We start from the raw sequence: 18,372 nt of genomic DNA, 5'->3' as shown, positions 1-18,372 counted from the left end.
CAGTGAGTTCATAAATTAGAAAAATAAATAAGAATCTAGGGCTAGATGTACAAACATTAAGTATACAGATTTCCTAATTGTGATTCTCTCATCACAATTTAGAAATTGGTATTCTTAATGTATGAAGCTCGTTGAGTTTCATTTAGGGATTCCTTGCGGGTCTCAATTCGACCTAGCCTATGAATATTAATGACGTAGGTCGCAGTTTACGAACACTTAGGAATCTCAGGAGAGGGATGGTGACCTGCTGAGGTCAGCAGTTCACCATGTCTGTAATTGCTTTTTAATAAAGCAATTTTTTTTAATGCAGCCCATTTTCCCTAAAGGAAAATGGCCCGTTTTCCTTAGAGGAAAAAAGGATGTGTTTAAAATTAAATTAATTAAACCTTGAAGTTTCATTTTTAAGAGTAGGCAATGGTCCTGGGACTACTGCCGGCTCTTAAAAAAATTTATTTACATTTTCAAAGGGGAAGGGTTCCCCTAGGAACCTCTTCCCCTTTGTGAATGGGTTACCACCAGTTTTAAACTGGTGGTAAAGTATTACTGATTTGCAACCGGAATTCGGTCGCAAACCAATAATACATTCTGCAATGATTGGGTATTTGGAAGGGACGCCCTAAACACACTTATTCCTAACACCGAATCGCAAATGGAAGATGCGATTTGGTAACAAGTTACTGAATCCAATTTTGCATTTTGTACATTGTGAAAACATTTCTCCAGTCGTAAACGGCCCGATTGTGTGAATTGGGCCATTTGCGACCAAAAAAATGCTTTGTACATCTGGCCCTTAGTGGCTTATTTGAGTTCATTAAATAGACTGGCTCTTGAATCTTAAAGGCCTGAGCAACAAAGAGTTGCTATTTGTTTAGAGGTTGAAGCAGGACTTGAAATATTTGTTATTACATATTTATCCTCTGCCCAAATTTTACAACATGAATGATCTTATATTACAGATTGATTAGATCTGTACGTGAGGAGCACAAAAAACAAAAGAGGAAAGCAAAACATGGTGTGCAAGAATAGCTAGATCAAGGGAATCAACAACAGTTGTTTCGAATGATGATACTACAGAACCTATGCAAATTGGTGTGGTAAGATGTAAAGAGAAAGACACAGACTTATTATCTACCTTTCAAATCTTTATTTCGATTCAGTGAATCATAAAAGAAATCATACAAATACATTTGAATCACACAGATTATCTTAAAGAAAGAAACCATTCATTGATAAAAGATACACTATAAACTGGGGAGAATACAGTTACGAATAGGTGAATTGCAACATAGTCCTAGCCAAGGATAAACAATTTACATTTCATTTCGGCAGGTGAATTCTTCTAATATACCATATTGCTGCTAGGTACTTGCTAATAGCAAAAACGGTAGAACGGGATAAATCACTTTTCATCAGCCTATAGGCATCTAAATGTCGTCTAAATCCCCAACTCCTACAAATAGGAGCAATCCATTTCTTCCTAGGTTTAGTGTACATAGGGCAAAAAAACATTAAATGAATATCGTCCTCCAGCTCACTAGAGCATGTAGGACAATTTTTTACGGTAGGCGGGTGCCACCTACTGGTGAGTGCTCTAACTGGGAGTGCGTTATATCGCCATTGTAAAAATAGTTTTCTCAGGGCGACAGGATTAATGTCATTCAAGGCGGTTTCCAATCTATAGTGATCCTTAGTGATTAAAAAAGTAGTGGTCATTGATCCCAAGTTCTCATTTGCAAGAGTTGCCGAGAGATTAAAATTGTGGTATAGTGCAACAAGTTCTTTACGGGGTATAGTCGCACAGGCCTCTAGGGGTTTTGTCCAATGGGTCTGAAGGCCCAGCTTAATAAATTCATTTTTGACATAATTCAGCCATGGGATTTTGCCCAGGGCTGGGTGAAGGTAGAGTTCCATAAGTTCAGAGCGATAACTCAAAAGTTCAGGGGTTGTCCAGAGACGCCTCCAAAAAGTTAAAGGCTTCACGCCAAGTTCCTCCCTTATCGGTCTTAGTCCCATATCGAGCCTAAGGGAAAGTAACGGCGTGCTAGGTGGAAGGGCAGACAGGTTCCGTAAGAACTTGTTTTCCGTAGCGGCAATCTCAGGGGCACAATCAATGCCCCAGAGTTCGCCGCCATAAGTTAAAGCCCCACGAGCCTGCATTTTATAGATTTCCAGGGGTGGACCAATCGGATGGGTCATAGATTGGTTCCATAATTTCAGGATTCCCCCTACCCTTTGATTTAACTTTAAATTTGATTTGATCTGGTGATGAGACCAGGTCATTTTCTCGTTGAGTGTTAGACCCAAATACTCGAAAGTGTGGACTCTTTCTAAGCTGGTTCCATTTATGGTAGGATTAGGTCGAAGGGACCTAGGGGGGTTGAAGATCATAAATTTGGTCTTAGCCGTATTGATCTCCAACCCCCGATCAATACAGAAGGATACAAAACCATCCAAGACACGTTGTAACCCCATAGGGGTCTTGGCTAGAAGCAACGTATCATCGGCAAACATAATGGCCGAAATGCCAGTACCCGCAAGACGTGGAGCATCTCTGTTGGGTACATCATTTAAATGAGAAATGAGACCATTTACATAAAGGCAAAACAGCGTGGGCGCCAAGACACACCCCTGCCTTACCCCTCTTTCAACAGGGAAACTAGCTGAGAGGCTGCCACCTCTCCCACATCTTACCCTCGCATAGTTATTAGTATGGAGACGCACCAGTATGTGCAAGAGAGGCCCTGGAAGGCCTAAATCTTGTAGCACGGTCCATAATTTTGTGCGGGGAACTAAGTCGAAAGCCGCGCGGAGATCGACAAAAACTGTATAGAGGGACCCCCCCTCTATCTTTACTGTTTTCCAGAAGAGCATACACAACCTAAAGATCTGATCAGTTGTGGAAACGCTCTTTCGGAAGCCAGCTTGATAGTTGCTCAAGATCTCAGATGACTCAACCCAATCCATAATACGATTCAGGATCAACCTCGAGAAGAGTTTTTGTGCAACGTCTATCAAGCTAATAGGCCTATAATTCCCTGGCAACAGTGGGGAACCTTTTTTAAAGATAGGCACAACTTCGGCGCCTAACCAAGTAGGGGGAATAGGCAAGCCGTCGAGGATGGCGTTAAACAGTAATGTAAGATATGGTGCCCATACACTAGGTTCGTGTTTATACAAATCACCTGGTACCCCATCCAATCCTGGTGCTTTCCCAGCAGGAAGTTGGGAAATTGCAAGCTGGGTTTCAGTTAAGGTAAAAATTAGGTGGTCCCAGCTTGGTACTGCGTGTAATGGGCTCGCAGGAGCAGACGTCGGGCCCCTATAGAGAGTACTAAAGTGGGTTTCCCAGGCTTCTGGGGCAATGTTATTAATTACAATTGCGGGAGGTTCGGTTGTCCCAGTAGATACAATCAACCAAAATCTCCTCGAATCTCTTGATTTTAGGGCAGATGTTAAATTATCCCAATTTTCAGAAGCCCATTCCAATTTGGCAAAATGTATCAGGGATCTATAAATCTGTCTCTTGTGTTGGATGTCAGCTTTAGAGGCTTTGTTCTTTATAGCACCGAGCAGGTCGCTCTTTGCCGATCTGCAGGTCTTATTGTACCAGTTAGGCTGGTTGACAAATCCCTTTTTACAAGGAGTAATAGGGTTAAATAACCCAGACAGCATAAGAAACAATTCCTGATGGGCAGTTGCCAGTTTCTCGTGATAATTTGGAGGGGAATACTGCTCTAGGATCTCCGCTATATTGTTTAGAACCGAGGCGACTGCAGCATAAACTTGGGATATTTCTTTATCATTGCGAACCATTTTGGTCCATTTAATTCTCCGCTTATTATTAGAGAGAATAGCTGAGTCCGATGGCTCCGAATTAGGTGGTGACGCTAAATCTATAGGGGACAAACCAGATAAGGAGACATCCAATATAAGAGGATTATGGTCGCTCTCCCCCCTTGGGATGACTTGAAAATCAAGGACTCTATTCCAGTCCTTGGCTTGAACAAAAATATAATCAAGCCTGGCCTCTCTACCTGGTTTGTTAAATGTGGGCTTAGGAGGGTTATCTAGAATAGTTCGACCATTGCAAGCCCTAATAGAGTGGACCATTGTCAAGGAGGTAATCTGGATAGCCAAAGGTGTCCAGGCCCTAGCCATTGGACCAGAAACCTGAGGGATATTCCAGATTTCGTCCTCTTCCAGGTTTATTTGATCCACCAAGCCCTCGAGTGGTTCAAAATGAGAGTTAAAGTCACCAGCTATAAGAAGCATTATGTGGTCGGGTATTCCAGTTAAAACATTCGAAAGGGCCTCAATCACCCGGGATTCCGCACAAAAATTCACGGGTCTGGCGTATACATTAATCACCGCCAGTTTGTTATCTAAGCCCCAATCCAATATTAAGCATAGAATATCATCAGACCCAGTTTCAAATTTAGTAACAGTACATCCTAGGTGAGTGGCAACCCAAGTAGTCAAACCGCCAGAAGGGCGGCCACGTCCGGCCCACACCGCCGGAATTGAATAAGTAGCATAACCCAGTCGATGGTAATCTTGTCTTGCCCAGGTTTCTTGAAAGCAACAAATTTGGTGAAGGTCTATAAAGGAACCCCAAATTGGGCAGTCAAGTTTACTGGGTAGACCGGCTATGTTCCATGAGAGCACTTTATGTTTTGTTGTGCAATTGGAAGGAGCTACAAAAATTTTACCAGCGGGAGACTCACACAAATTCGGAGAAGTAGGAGTGGTAATAGGAACAGGAATAGAAACAGGTGAGATGGGATGGCAATTAGAAAGTGGAAGCACTGGAGGAGGTAAAACAGAAGTAAAGCCTTCCTGGGGAAGTCAATCGACATCCTCGAGACAGGCATACCTGTTAAAAGTTGAATAGCCAGAAGACATAGGCTCATCGAAATGGACGCGCCTAAGCCTGCCTCTAGCCCCATTGCCCCCAACTTTAAACCAATTATCATCCGTATCATCCTGGAAAAAAGTATGAATTGGGGGATAGAAAAAAGACAGAGGCAAAGAATTAATAATGGAAGTACTATTACCACCAGTCCAATTGAGAATATAGGGAGCTGTTAAGCGGTTGCTGAAATTAACCAAAATACAGTCACCCTTAATGTTCTTTGTAGTGCTACCGAGCCAAGGAACCCTTCTAACCATTAGAACCTGTGACCTTACATTCGGGGGGAGAGGCCTATGCTTGTTGAGCCAGTTAATGACTTTGTTTTTTAGAGATGCATAGGATTCAGGCGATGAATTAACAAGTTGCGGGACGCCTGTTAGAACAACGACATAAGGTGAGGCTTCTGGTGGGAGATTGATTATATTTCTCCTATTTTTTAGGGCCGTATTTGAATTAGTGTTGGCTCTTGGATCCTTGTTATTTTGGTCCGAATCTGCATGTTGTGGGATGGGTACTGTAACTATGTTCTTAGTTTGGGATTGTGATTGACATTGAGCAGGCACAGAGGATGTATGTTGTAAGGCAGGGGATACCAGCAGAGAAATAGTTGGAGTAGGTTCTGGTATATTTGACATAGGATCACGGGTTCCAAGTGGAAGGATTTCCTTCCTTTGGAGTGGGTTTGGAGAGCCCAAGGGAATAGGAAGGGAGGAAAAATGTGAGTCCGCTTTTCTTGCTTCACATACAGCACACGGTTTGGCTCTGCTTACTAATACATTTGCCGGGGCTGTAACGACCCTTTCTATTTCCTTAAGCCTAATGTCAATTGCATCAAACCTAACAGTCAATGAAGTAAGAAGACCCTTGATAGCAGTTTTTACAATATCATTATATCGGCAGGAGGCCTCATCGGGTTCTGAGTCACAATCAGAGACATGTACGGGTGTATTAGACGTCAATGCAGTTTGTTCTAATGATGGTTTGAGAGTGCCACTGTTGACTTGGGCAGGCCTAGTACATGTTGGAATAGGTGCTTTAACAGTACTAGTATGAGGTCTATCAAGTCTAGGTTTTTTCCCTCTCTTATTGGCCCCCACACGTTTTCTTTTTGGAACAGCACCCTCCTCAATATACTGTGCTCGATTTAGCATCCGGTCCGGCAATCGGGAGTGCATAATATGATCCGTACCCTCAGGGATTGGTTGAAGAGTATCTCTACATGAGGGGGAGCTAGATCTTAAGTCAAATAATAAAGATTCAATTGTACGATCAATACTGTCCATCAATGCTGCTTGTGAGTCATCGAGGTTTGTAGGGGAGCCTGCAGATGCGATTAAGCCCAAAGATGACCTACGTGTACTGGCAATTCCGTCAGATAGACGCCTTTCTAGTAAGTTCAGTTCGCCTTGGATTACAGAGTTCGCCCTGATAATAAAATTATCCAGTGTTCCAGATACTATCGGTTGTGATTTCGTTAGTTTACCTCGTGTATCCATAGTGACTTGCTTCCTGTGCGCGGCGAAGGAGTGGAGGAAAGGGACAGGGCCCGGTCCAGTCTTGTCCGTGCTTGAACGGGCTTAAACGGGCCCGCCCTTTGCCCGGGCTTCGCCCCGCAACGCGTCCCGCAACGCGGTAGTAAACGCGGGAATTAAATAGGAAGAGGAGGAGCCGGGAAGAGTGACCAGGTGCGCTCAATCCGGTTGCACAGCAGCGCACCCTGGTCCTCGCAGTCCCAGCAGGAAACGGGCTCCAGGTACAGCACACAAGATGTCGTGAATAAAACTCCTCAGTGGTAAAAGTTTAAAAAAGGGACAAAGTTCTCCTGTGTCCACGCCAGCGAGCGGCACCCGCGAAGCGGGGGCCGCGAGGCGTTATGTAGGCGAGAGAGGAGGAGGAGGAGCCGGGAAGAGTGACCAGGTGCGCTCAATCCGGTTGCACAGCAGCGCACCCTGGTCCTCGCAGTCCCAGCAGGAAACGGGCTCCAGGTACAGCACACAAGATATCGTGAATAAAACTCCTCAGTGGTAAAAGTTTAAAAAAGGGACAAAGTTCTCCTGTGTCCACGCCAGCGAGCGGCAGAAATTACCTCTTTTGAGCAATGAAAAGCTCTAATAATAAGGCTTTGAAACTGCTGCAAAATCCCTGAAATGAAAGGTCAGTGATCTACTTGGTAGTGAATGCACTTGCGGCAGAAATCTTTGTGTTGTCTAGTCACAGATTTGGCTCATCATAAAATAGCATTGAAGGTTAAAGTGCTTGCTGGAAACGTATAACATCAAGTCAGTGATTTGTAGTTAATTTGTAAAGCTCAGTAAAGCTCAGTAGGTTACTGCTTTTGCAACAGAGGTGATGTTATCTGCAGGTCACAAGTTATAATCAATCTACTATAACTCAGTGAGTTATGAACTGGCATCGAGGAGCTCCGGCGTTCCGCGGCATATCTTATGGAATAGCACGCTGAATATCGGTTCTAACCTTCTACTTTTGACTCGATAAGGCTGTGGGTAAAAACGGCTTCCTTTCCTTTCTCTCCGGAAGAAAAAACTACCAAGATAAGCATAAATAAAACCTAATTACCTGAGCTTGGGAGTCCGGGAGTCCGAGAGTACGGCTCATGGTGGTTTCAGCAGCTTCCCTCCATTTTGGCACTGCAGAACGGGCAGAGTGTGCAGCCGCAGTCAGCCTATCGTTGTGGCGCGCGGCTCGACCTGTTGTGGAAGGGCCGGCTCGTGGTGGTGCGCTTGAGCTTCCGGGTTGCGGGAGCTACAGCAGGCGGGGAGACTCGCGGAGGTGGAGCAGCTAAATGACCTACCACTTGTGCACCACATCTAAGAGGTGGGGGAGTTAGCCATTTTGGAAGACCTTGGAGCTACAGGCAGTTGTGTGGATATACAATTTGCCAGAGATGTAAAGCTTCCAGTTATTAAGAAAGAGCAATCTGACAGCATATGTTCTCGGGATGGCTCAGTGCTCCCATAAGGTGCCATCACTCATAGTACTGTTCCTTTGCCAAAGATAACTTTGGATGGTCAATCAGAAAGTAATCCTTTCAACTTAATTTATGCACCCTAGTTTAAGATCAGTGTAGGCATTCGTTAGCTTGCTAAACAGAATCCACAATCAATTGGGAAGGTAGACATATGTAGTTTACATCATAGTATTGTTCAGATTATTGTTATAAGAACAGTACACCACAGCCAGCTGAAATGCTGACAAAACAACGTAGCTCAGGAGCTTGTGCTGTTATACCACAAAGGGCCTGCTGTTAATATTTTATCTGAAGAATAGTCTGAAAATAAGGATGTGTTTGACCTACAGGCTGCCAATAGGTTACCACAGCAAAAACCATTTGATTGTTGTTTAGGCTCAGAACCTGAAGCAGTGTGGAGAGGTGTAGTAGAGGGAAAAAGGGGTCAAAGATGAAGTAGAAAAAGGGAGAGGTAGTGAGAAAGAAAGATGCAGGTAGGAAGAAACAGGAAGAGATGGGTAGAGAAAGAGAGGAAGGGATATAGATAGGGTTTCAGAGTGAAGTAAAGACAACTAGAAAAGGGAGAAGGCAATGATGAGAGAAAGAGGGTAATGGGATTAAACAAGATATGTAACACAGAAAGAGAGGTGGGTTACACAGAAGTAGAGAGTGTGCTTTAGAGATAGATAAGTAGAGAGGTAAGGTACTGAAAGTAGTGTAGAGAGATGCAAATTAGTGAAAGGGGGTGGTGTAGATAGAAGAGCAAAATGATAAGAGGTATAGAAAGAAAGGTCAAGTAAAAGATGAGTGAGGCACGGAGAAAGGTTTAGAAAGTGGGGCAAAGGGACAGAAAGAAGAGGTGAAGTAGAGAGACAGGTAAGGTAGAATAAGAGAAGTGAGGTTGGTGCAGATGTTAAGAGGGGTGGTGAAGCAGACAGAGCTGTGAGGTGGAGAAAGTTAGCAACAGGCAGGTGGGTTTGAGAAATGTATAAATAGGTGAGTGGGACAAGAGGTGAACTACACAAGGAGGTGCAGAGACAGACGAGAGACAGAGAGGGGCTAACAGTAGACAAACACAGCTATAAAGGAAGAAAAAGCATTAATAAGAATGAGTAAGTTAGTGATAGAGGTGAGGAAACGGGAACAGAGGTAGAGAGAAAGAGAGGGGGTAGAGAGGAAAGGTAGAGAAGGAATGGTGAGGGATAGATTAAGTATTGTGTGTGAGAGAGATAGATAGTTGTGGTACAGAGTGAGGTGAGGTCATCAGAAAGATGTTGGTGACAAATGAGGTAGAGGTGTGAAGTAGAGTGCAGTGATGCACGAATGAATGAATTACTATTATAAAGCGTGAGGATCAACCTCAATGAGGCATCCATGAGATAACATGAATGTGATAAGAATAAGCCAGTAGGATCAGGTCAGCAAAGCTTGGGGAAAGATCTGGAGTAAAGTGCTCTTCAGAAGGATACATATGCCATATCTGAGATTTACTTCAGAATCTGAATTGTCCAGAGACGTGGAGTGTCTTGTGAGGGGTGGGGTGGGGGGTCCAAGAGTTGGGCCAAAAGGAAATAGACCCTCTCATTATTAGTATCTCACTCCTTTCAGAGAGTAGTTTGAGATGATGACTGATCATCCCTGAGGCAGCATCTTGCAGACAAGCCGTGGAAGCCTGTTGAATATGAGCCAAATGTGATTGGGTGTTTAGCTCCAAATGAGAGCCTTGGCGTCAGTGAAAAGGAAGAATCCGTTTCCTGATCACCTGAACATGTCAGATCATGCAGAGTTAGGGTGGAGGACAGAGGGCCAATCCCTGAGGGTGTCTTTTGATGTACAGTGTAAGGCTGAGAGGAAAGCAAAAGCCAAAAACATCGATGTCAAACAGTCAACATACAGTAAGTTGGTCACGGTGGCTGCGCAGTGAACATAATCAAATGCGAAAATATGCACAAAGTAAACAGTAAACACAAACCATTATGCCAGTGTATCATGCCAGGTTCACATACCAACTGTCAATAGTGCAAGAAAATGACAGCCACACATCTCACACTTACAAAACCAACATGGACAGGAACATTAGGGAAGGCAGGAGAAGAGAGCAAAGATATGGAATAATGGGCCACACACAGGTATCCTTTAACAACTACAGGCACTTTTACTAAACACATAAGCACCAGATGAGGACACGGTTCTTAGCAAATTAAGGCCTGGGTGAGACCCACTATAGAAAGAAAATAAATATTATTTATATTAGTTTGATGTATCACAAAAATGCATAGTAAAGGCATGATGTTCTAATGTCATTTAAACAAAAGAGCATATACTTAAATGCTATGTCTTTGGGAATGCAAATATTACCCCCTCAAACAAAAAACGTGCTCACACACGTCAGCTCACTTGTTATCCTCAGAGTACTGAGTTCAATCTAGGGCGGTCTTGGTATGATCCAACATCAGCAGCCACACCAAGCCCGGTACTACTCCAGGATTGTCCTGTCCAGGTCAAAAGACACAAATTCTGACCTCACTAAGTGCCTCCCAGCTATTTAAAGACAATCTAAGCAACTAATGGACACTAATGCCTTCTAATGAACTAGCAGAACGCTCGTTATTTCTAGGCTCTTGTCCATGCTAACCAGCGCAAACGTGAAAGATCTCCCGGTACGGCAAAATATCGAGGTTTTCCATGGGGTGAATGTGTCCAGTGAACCGGGTGCCAATCCATCTCAAAGACAAACCTTTGTAAAAGCTAAGTTTTACCTATCAGCGTGCCAGTTTAATATTCTTTTTACTAGGTCGCATGCTTCTAAGTTTTTCTGCATGAATACATAAATAACGTTTAAAAAAAAAATCCTGTTGCTGGGTATGCCATAGCACATCATGATGCCACAAAAGGGCTTTAACTGCAGCTGCTCAACAAAGATTGAGGATGGTTGGAGTGCTTTGGATGTCTGCAATGTAATCATGGTGATCACAGGGATTTACATTATTCTGTTCCCCGTCGTCAATATTCAGGGATAAATATTGTCTTCTATTTTAGAAGCTGCTCACATTTTCATTTCAGGACAGGCCCTATTATGCTTACTAAGTGTTACAGCAAACAAATGATAATCCCTCAGTCAAAAGATCTGCGTTAACTCCATCGTTCTTTTGCCCACTACGCCACCCCAGTTTGAACCCAGCCATATGCAAATCAGTCTTGACGCTGTGCCCCATGGGAACAGTCCAGACCGAACTGCCAGGCCAGGTATGCCCTGGACCGGAAACACGCATCCTGGGACTGGTTTCAGGGTATGTCACCCTTCTTCAGCCAGGCTAGCTTGAATCCAGTGGCACAGTGAGCGAGGGACCCACGTCTGGGGATACCCATCTCACTTAGGGCGAAAAGTGTTACAGCAAACAAATGATGGACGCAATGCTGACAATGAAAACATTCTCCCCCAGTAAAAAGATCTGGGTTCTTTTTGCTATTATTCTTGCTAGCCACCACTGAGTCAAAAGCAAGCAAGACAATTATTTACCTGTAAGAGGTAAGAAAAAATATCTAAAATTTCTACATCTAAAATTGACAGTTTTGGTTGATGCAAATTAATATTTGGCTTTTTGAGCTGTATAAGAATGCAGAAACCTTCCTATCACACAGAGGAAGTAAAAAAAGAGAACACATCATGATGTTTCGAACTGAAGGACCAACATGCCAAAGAGATTGATGAGTTAGATACAAGAGTAGCAGGCACCTTTCATTAGTTACCTATTGAGGTCAAGTTAAAGGGGAGATTTAAAGATCTGAAGCAAAGTTGGCTGAAGAAAACTGCAAGCAACTGAGTGCTCATTACGGGATAGTGAAAAAGTAGACAACGAACTACCCATCTATTTAGAAATAACAATCAATGTATGTTACTAATAAATTAATAAATAGTTTCTGCTTTATCAAATAGAAGAGATCATTCAAGCCTTTGGAGAATTTTATAAGAAGGGCTTTCAGAAGGAAACGCTTAATAGGAGAAAGGCCAAGAACCAGTATTTGGACCAATTTATGTATTGAAAATTGACAACCAGCTGAACGTGATTTATTATTATTATTTCAGCTTTATTTCGGTCACTAGGACCATAAAAGAATGCGACAAATATACAGAAGAAAAAGAAAAACATGTCACACATAATAAAATTTAAAGAACCAAGCATAAAACAATTAATCTAAAATCATCAAAGATGTTCAATCAATTCTGGACAGCTTAATACATCGGTTACGACTAAACCACATTGTAGTTAGGTATTTAGCAACTGCAAATACAATCGGAGCCGATAAGTCTGTTTTTAAAACTCTGTATGCTGGTAAGTACTGCCTAAAACCAAGATTTTTTAAAAGTGGGACGAGCCAATACTTCCTTGCTTTTTGGTAGGCGGGGCAAAAGAATATAACGTGCAAATCAGTCTCTCGCAAGCAAGCACAGCCTTGGCATTGTCCTGAAATCTGGGAATGTGTCCAGCGAGCTGTGTGCGCCCCAAATGGGAGGGTGCTATATCGCCATTGCATATATAGCTTCCTTGTGATCGATGGTCCAATATCGTCTAGAACGAGCTCCAGACGATACGAATCCTTGATGGCCAGAAAACATTCGGTTAAAGAGCCCTCCCGGACACTCTCAATTACAACATGTAAACTGTGTTCATAGTAAGCCTTGGTGATGGATTTTCGTGAAGTCCGACAACACGCATTTTCTGGATCCAACCACAAATCCAATCTTCCTAATGATTCGCATGTCTGTTTAATGTGTTTTAGCCATGGGATTTGCACGGCTTTCACAAGACGCAGGACCTCTTGAAGCTCAACTCTATAACTAAGCAATTCCGGTGAGCTCCATATTTTGAGCCAGAAGGTTATGGGTTTTAGTGCCAGCTCCTCTGTGATGGATCTTAGGCCCAAGTCTAATCTTAATGGGAGGAGTGGGGTGCTGGATGGTAACGCTGTCAGTTGCCTCAGGAAGTTGTTCTCCGTAACCTGCAATTTCTGGTCAGCAGAATGCCCCCATATTTCTCCCCCATATGTCACTGCCCCTCTTGCCTGAGTTTTATAGATTTGGAGGCGGGGACCGAGTGGCTTGTAAATCAGACCCTTTGCCATCCTGGATATGCCACCCGTCATCTGAATCAGTTTCAGGTTTGCCTTAATTTTGTGTGAATCCCAAGCCATAGACTGGTTGATTGTTACCCCCAGATAGTCGAACGTGTAAACCCTCTCCAATCTGGAGCACCCTATCAGGGGACTTGGGCGTGTTGAGGGGGACGGGTTGAAGATCATATACTTGGTTTTGGAAGCATTGATCTCCAAACCGGATTTCGTGCAGAAGTTCGCAAAACCGTCCAGCACCCGTTGTATACCCATAGGGGATTTGGAGAGCAGCAGGGTATCGTCTGCAAACATTATGGCTGAGACCCTGGTGCCCGCCAACCTGGGTGCGTCGGTATTGTTCAGTCCGTTTAGATGGCTAATAACCCCGTTGACAAAGAGGCAGAACAGGGTCGGTGCAAGCACACAGCCCTGTCTGACCCCCCTGTCAACGGGAAAACCATCCGAAAGGACTCCTCCCCCCCTTCCACATCTTACTCTGGCAAAGTTTCCCTGGTGTAATCTTTTCAGTATTATTAAAATGTCAGCGGGAACCCCCAGGTCAGTCAGGATGGCCAATAGTTTGTCCCTGGGGACTAGGTCGAAAGCCGCTCGTAAGTCCACGAACACCGTATACAGACTTCCGCCCTCTATTAGCACAGTCTTCCAATATAGAAGATTCAGGCGGAAAATCTGGTCAGTAGTTGAAACGCCTCTTCTGAACCCTGCTTGATAAGGGCTCAGGATTTCGTGTTCCTCTATCCAAAACTGTAGTCGATTGAGCATCAGTCTCCCAAAGATCTTTTGGGGAACATCGATGAGACTAATGGGTCTATAGTTGGCTGGGAGCAGAGGCGAACCCTTTTTAAATATGGGGACAATCTCTGCGCCCAGCCAACTAGCTGGCACCTCCATGCCCTCCAAAATGGAATTAAATAAGAACGTTAAATAAGGTGCCCAGACATCTGGCTCTTGTTTAAAAAGGTCACCCGGCAGGCCATCCAAACCTGGCGCCTTGCCTGATGCCAACCCAACAATAGCTGCACGGACCTCTTTAGTTGTAAATGGTACCCCTTTCGCACCAACGCTGGGCGTCTGGGTGGGTATGGTCCTTGCCCCTTCGGGTAGCGTGTAAAGGGACTGGAAGTGGTCTTTCCATGCCCTGGCAGAAATATTAGGCTCAATGGCTGAGACCAGCTCTTCGGAGCCTGTGTTCACACAGCGCCAGAATTTGCGCGAGTCCCCACATGCCAGGGAAATAGTAAGTTTTTCCCATTTTTGGTGTTCCCATTCGGTCTTAGCATTGGTAATCAGGGATTTGTAAAGCGTTCTCTTTGCCCTAATTTCCGCACTTCCCACAGCCGCCTTTATTGCGGTAATTAAATTGGTTTTAGCCTTGCGGCATGCCGTGTTGTACCATAGGGTGCCAACAGCACGTCCCTTAGAGCTTTTTGAAATCATAGTAAAAGATTCAGACGCCGCTTTAGTAAAATCATCATGCAGCTGCCCCAGTTGTTTATGTGCGTCCTGGGTAATACCAGACATCCCCAATTCCTGAACCTTTTCAAGTATGGGAATTACCCGGGCGTACAACTTTGGCATATTCTCTGGATTGGAAGCTAATTTCTCCCATTTCACTCTGCGTCTGTTGTTCGTCAGACCAAGCCCCACCTCAGATACCACCCTCTGCTTCCCTGCGGTTTCAATACCTGGATGATCATAATCCAATTCCAATGCGTTGTGGTCGCTGTCTTCTCTGGGTATCACCCAGAAGTCTCTAATAAGGGACCACATTGCTAAAGGAACCAGGATATAGTCAAGTCTTGACTCCCTTCCCGCTCTATTGTAGGTATTACTAGGCGGGATGTCCGATTTTAACCTTCCGTTACAAGCCCGTAAACCGTATTTCAAGGTTAGGGATGTAATTTGTAGTGCTAGAGGGGACCAAGCTCTAGGAGCCGACGCTTGAAGTTGGGGGACAGACCACAGCACGTCCTCCTCCTGTGCCAGGCCATCCAGTATGCCCGCGAGGGGCTCGTAGTGACAATTTAGGTCGCCCCCTATTAATAGGGGCGTCGCCTCCGGAATTTCATTGAGGGCAAGTGCCAGCTCTCCAATAGTGCTTAACTCCTGTGTAATGGTCACTGGCCTGGAGTAGATATTTATCAACAAAAGACGTTGGGCGTTTGGCCATTCCAACAATACGGCTAAAATGTCCTTGGTATTTAGTGGAAGGATGGTGGCCCTACATCCCAGGTCATTAGCTACCCAAATTGCGAGACCTCCCGAGGGCCGCCCTCTCCCCCCCCCCATTTTGCTTGTATGGAAAATGTGGCAAAACCTGTATACATCGCTTCATCTCTCGTCCAGGTTTCCTGGAACAGGCAAATGTCTTTGTCCTCGATGAACGAGCACCAGGCCGGGCAATTTATTTTATTGGCCAGGCCCGCCACCTTCCAAGACAGGATCTTGAGAGGAGAACAATTGGAACTTGCCAAGGATAAATTTCGGGGCGCAGCCATGGCGGCTTGATTCCCCATTGTCATATTTATGTCCATCGCCTCAGTTATGTTACACGGTGAACTAAAAAACCTTGGAGAGGGGTCTCCATTTAGGATTGTCTCCTCACAAATGTCATTACCTATGGGAACTACTGGGCATATAGTGTCTGGTGGATTTATAGATTTACCCGAATCCTCTTGCCCCAACATCTTGTTTGGTCAATCCACCGTGTCTAGGCTACTAAACCTGTTGTAGGTGGGAAAGTAGTCATATTGTGAAAGTTTAGAAAAAGGAGGATGGACCCCTCCTGCACTAGGGGTCCGTCTTCCTCCTCTCCTGGGTACCAAATTCCACCCCTCATCAATCTGCTCATAGCCTGCAGATGGATAGAAAAAGGATAAAGGGTGGGATTTAATAAGGGACCCCTGGGCAGACTGCGGCCAATTACATATATGCGAGACAGTGAGAGGGTCCCTAAAATTAATCAGGACGCAGTCTCCTTGAATTGATTTCCTGGTGCTGCCCAGCCATGGGACTCTCCTTACCATAAGAACCTCGCTGTGCACTCCTTCCGGGAGAGGCCTATTGATAGAAAGCCAGTGGATTACCTTATTTTTTAGGGCCTCCACCGGTCTCTAACAGAAGATTTTAACTCCGGAATACCTGTTAGAATGACTGTGTATGGAATGGCCTCTGGTGGCAAATTGATTGTTCTATGTTTTAAGCCATTACCCTGTGCCGAGGTTGTGGATGCAACTAATTTTTCTTTCAATTTTACATTTGTGATGCAAGTTGGGGCTTGGGGGTTTGTAGATTCTGAAGGTGATAGTGTGGAATGATGTGTCTGTGTGAGCCTAGGCGGGGGGCGCCCTTCATCCACTGCTGGCGCTGATGTAAGCGTCTTGGCACTAGGGTACAGCCCTACACTTAAGCTATGACTAGAAATGTTTGAGGAGGCAGTTAACTGTGCAATTCCCTTATGGATGTTCGCTAGACTCATTTCCATCTTTGCTAGCCTATCTTCTATGGGATCGAGTATTTTTCTCAGAATAGTGCGAACATCCGATTGGGTACAAACCTCTTCCTCAGGTGGCACATTTAAACTACGACAGGAATGAGCCGGGGAATTAGATGTAATTGTTCTTTTGTTAGATGTCTGTATTGGTCCCTTACTGGCTGGACCATGCTGGTTGTGCTCACTCAAAGAGTTATGTTTTGAATTTTTTGACTTTTTCCCCCTACCGTTTGTGCCCTTTTCTTCCTCTTCGGGATAGCTCCTTCCCTCACCCCCTGTGGTGACTGCACAATCTGCTTAACCCTAACAGTAGTTGCGTCCTCATTGGACACACTTCCATTTACAATCATTGGGGGGGGAAGGGGCTTAGGTTCTGGTAGAGGTAATATATTGAACTCTACGGGGACAGAGATATCACAATCAATGGTGTGTGTGGTAGGATAGCATTGGTCAGATAGGTCAAGCAAGGCATTTGTCCCCCCATCATTGATAGACATATGATCAGAAGTTTGTACCGGGGTGGTGGCATGTGCCAGGGGGCCCAACGAGGACCTCCTGACCCAGTCAATTTCTTGGGAGATGCGCCTTTCCAAAATGGTAATCTCATCGATCAAGAGTGACCCGGCTTTAGCAAAGTAAGTATCCAAAGTACCTTTTACCGCACCAGCGGCCAGTGTGGATTTGCTCCTTGTTTCTCTTGCCGTCATCCTCCCAAGCTCCAATGAAGCGCAATAGATGGTGGCCCGGGCCCGGTCTCGCCCGTTCTCGAACGGCCTCAAACGGCCCGCTCTTTGCCTGGTCTTCGCCCCGTGCTGAGTCCCGCGCGCGTCCCGCTAGCGCGTGTGCACAGGGCGTTTTAATTGGGAAGTAGATGAGTAGGAGGAGGAGCTGGCGGGAAGAGGCCCCAGCTGCAGCGGTGATGTCGTCGCTATGCAGGCTGGTCCTCGCAGTCCCGCCGGCAAGAAGGCCACTCAACACAAGCTCCCAGGGGACAGGCAGAGTCCGATTTTGTAGGATTGGTAGCCCAGGAATGTCCAGAAAACACCGTAGTCAGAGTAGCAGCGGCGAGCGGCTCCCGCGAAGCGGGGGCCGCGAGTCTTAAATAGTGCTGATGGGAGGAGCTGGCGGGAAGAGGCCCCAGCTGCAGCGGTGATGTCGTCGCTATGCAGGCTGGTCCTCGCAGTCCCGCCGGCAAGAAGGCCACTCAACACAAGCTCCCAGGGGACAGACAGAGTCCGATTTTGCAGGATTGGTAGCCCAGAAATGTCCAGAAAACACCGTAGTCAGAGTAGCAGCGGCGAGCGGCTCCCGCGAAGCGGGGGCCGCGAGTCTTAAATAGTGCTGGTGGGAGGAGCTGGCGGGAAGAGGCCCCAGCTGCAGCGGTGATGTCGTCGCTATGCAGGCTGGTCCTCGCAGTCCCGCCGGCAAGAAGGTCACGCAACACAAGCTCCCAGGGGACAGGCAGAGTCCGATTTTGCAGGATTGGTAGCCCAGGAATGTCCAGAAAACACCGTAGTCAGAGTAGCAGCGGCGAGCGGCAACCGCGAAGCGGGGGCCGCCAGTCTTAAATAGTGCTGGTGGGAGGAGCTGGCGGGAAGAGGCCCCAGCTGCAGCGGTGATGTCGTCGCTATGCAGGCTGGTCCTCGCAGTCCCGCCGGCAAGAAGGCCACTCAACACAAGCTCCCAGGGGACAGGCAGAGTCCGATTTTGCAGGATTGGTAGCCCAGGAATGTCCAGAAAACACCGTAGTCAGAGTAGCAGCGGCGAGCTTATTCCCATTTATTTCTTTAAAAAGTCAATATAGATGTTGAAGTACGTTTGATTAAGATTTCCAAAGTTACTACCTTAAATGGGAATCACTGATAG

At 45.5% G+C, this 18,372-nt stretch overlaps 1 protein-coding gene across 2 annotated transcripts in view; it reads left to right on the top strand.

The window, feature by feature from the left end:
* Positions 1-18,372, top strand: part of SIM2 (SIM bHLH transcription factor 2) — a 484,182-nt gene that overhangs the window by 394,755 nt on the left and 71,055 nt on the right. The gene's annotated exons all lie outside the window — the stretch shown is intronic.

Source organism: Triturus cristatus, chromosome 8 (assembly GCF_964204655.1).
Source record: "Triturus cristatus chromosome 8, aTriCri1.1, whole genome shotgun sequence".
Classification (NCBI taxonomy): Eukaryota; Metazoa; Chordata; class Amphibia; order Caudata; family Salamandridae; genus Triturus; species Triturus cristatus.
Note: the sequence above shows the minus strand (reverse complement) of the source record. Positions and strands in the feature narration are given on the sequence as shown.